At 40.5% G+C, this 2,607-nt stretch overlaps 1 long non-coding RNA gene across 1 annotated transcript; it reads left to right on the forward strand.

Annotated features, from left to right (window-relative positions):
- The first annotated feature begins 1,454 nt into the window (after positions 1-1,454).
- Positions 1,455-2,237, forward strand: LOC139189219 (uncharacterized). Its single transcript, XR_011572922.1, has 2 exons — positions 1,455-1,729; positions 1,905-2,237. It is a non-coding gene; the product is annotated as an uncharacterized lncRNA (long non-coding RNA).
- The last annotated feature ends 370 nt before the right edge of the window (positions 2,238-2,607 follow it).

Consider the following 2,607-nt stretch of genomic DNA (forward strand, 5'->3'; position numbering starts at 1 on the left):
CCCTCTGACCGTCGTTTTGACTTGAACCTTGGAGAAGAGACAGCCACGCCTTCTCCAGACAACATATGGCGCCCATCCTTCATATCCCCTACTGGTCCTCTTACCGTTGGGGATTCTGTGATGAAGAATGATATGACCGCTGCAGTGGTGGCCAGGAACCTTCTCACTCCCAAAGATAACAGACTACTTTCCAAACGGTCTGATGAGTTGGCTGTTAAGGACTCTCTGGCTCTTAGTGTTCAGTGTGCAGGTTCTGTGTCTAATATGGCCCAACGCCTATTTGCTAGAACCCGCCAAGTTGAATCATTGGCTGCTGAAGTGATGAGTCTCAAACAGGAGATTAGAGGGCTCAAGCATGAGAATAAGCAGTTGCACCGGCTCGCCCATGACTATGCTACAAACATGAAGAGGAAGCTTGACCAGATGAAGGAATCTGATGGTAAGGTTTTACTTGATCATCAGCGGTTTGTGGGTTTGTTCCAAAGGCATTTATTGCCTTCGTCCTCTGGGGCTGTACCTGGTAATGAAGCTTCAAATGATGAACCTCCAATGCCTCCTCCTTCTGGGGTTTTGTCAAGTACCGAGGCTCCGGATAACCACCCTCCGGTGCTTTCTCTTTCTGGGGCTCTACCGACTGCTGAGACTTCCCCTAAGCAACCTTTGTGAAGGCTCCCTTTTGTTTGTTTATTTTGACTCATGTATATGTACATATTTGTGGCTTATCGAAAATATTAATAAATAAGCTTTGCTTCATTTCAACATATTGTGTTAAATACACCAAAGCCTTCTTCATAAAGTTCTTTGAATTTTTGCTTTTGTTGAAACCTGTATTGTTGAAGCTTTGTGAGTGAAGCATGTAGTTTGAGGTAGTGTTCCCTTAATTTCCCGAGTGAGGAAAACTTCTCGGTTGGAGACTTGAAAAATCCAAGTCACTGAGTAGTCACGAACTTTTGAGTACCAAGGCGTAGTAGCATATGGTGGGAGTCCCCCAAGGCTCTAGTCGAGGGAGTGGACGAATGAGGTGTCTTGCTAATAGTCCATGTCGTAAGTACCAAAACTTCATTCTTTTGTTTTCTAAGTGGTAGCCCCGGACTTTTTCTTCATATATTTTGTTTATGAAGGTTGCTAGGCCCGAATAAGTGGAATTGCAGAAGGTGTAACGGTTGGTAGCTGTTTTATGGAAAGCCATCTGACTACGATAGTCTTGCACAGGATGACTATAGGGAGATACACACACATACTGCTATGATAGAGGGTGTAACCGTTGGTGCATTACAATCATAATGGAAGCATCACAATGATGGAATCATCACAATGATGAAAGCATCATAATGATGAAAACACCATAATGATGAAACATCATAATGATGTTTCTTTGGTGGAATTGTTTTTCATTTCCCCTAACACCCTGAATTGGTTTTCAATATAAGACCATCATCTGTAGCTCGAATCACAAAGTTGTCTTCATGAAAGTTGTTCTTTAATTCCTTAACTACAACATATCCAAATTTGAGAGCCATCAGATCAGTACAACTCTAGAAATTCAGGTACGACGAGTGATTGTTCATCATTTGTCTGTCAACACGTCAGACCTGTTGTGAGCTTCAAAAACTCCATTTTCTCTTGCTTAGATCAACATACTTTCTTCATCGAAGTTGTTCCTTAACTTGTGAACTACAACATATCCAAAATTGAGATCCCTCGGAGCTGTATAACTCAAGAAATTCAGGTATGATGAATGACTGGTTATTCTTTTTCTGTCAACCCGTCAGATTTGTTGTGAGCTTCGAAACTCCATTTTCGATTGTTCAGATCAGCATGCTTTCTTCATTGAAGTTGTTCCTCATCGTCTCTTTCATAACATATCAAAAATTCAGAATGAACTAATGGTTAAATATTTCCAGATCTTCGAAACATCACAGCAGCTTCGAAATCTGCAAGAATCCGACTGTCATGCTTGGAGCTTCAACACTTTAATTTCCGTGGCTCAAACAGAAATGGTTCCTTCTTGAAAGTTGTTCATCTGCTCAAGAACTAGAGGGTGTCCAAAATTCAGCTCCATTGGAGAAAAGCAGCAGCTGCAAAAATTTGATAGAGAAAAGGAGGCGAAGCTTTGTTGGATTTCTAGGCTGGGGAAGATTCCAGTTTTTGTAGCAACTTCAGTACTGGTGAATTGCTTGTATTTTTGTCCATAACTAAATTTTGGACTTTGAATTATTATTTGATCTATCATAATATGTTTGGGAACATATATAAGTGAACAAATAAGAAGGAAAATTTTGGGCCCTTGTGGGTGTAAAACAAAAAATGTTTATGTTTACCCAAGTGTTTTTGTACAAGTTCAAGGGCATCTTGGGTTTTGTGAACAAAATTTGTTTATTTGGAGCAAGGTTTTGTGTTGAAGCTTTCTAGGTGAAGCTTTGATGGTGAAGCTTTGATGGTGAAAGTATGTAGAGGGAGCTTTCTAGGTGAAGCTTTTTTAGGTGAAGCTTTTTTAAGTGAAGCTTTTCGGGTGAAGTTTTTTGGGTGAAGCTTTGTGGGTGAAGCTTTTTAGGTGAAGCTTTGTGGGTGAAGCTTTTGTAGGTGAAGCTTTGATGGTGAAGCTTT

Source organism: Malus domestica, chromosome 11 (assembly GCF_042453785.1).
Source record: "Malus domestica chromosome 11, GDT2T_hap1".
In the NCBI taxonomy this organism is placed as follows: domain Eukaryota; kingdom Viridiplantae; phylum Streptophyta; class Magnoliopsida; order Rosales; family Rosaceae; genus Malus; species Malus domestica.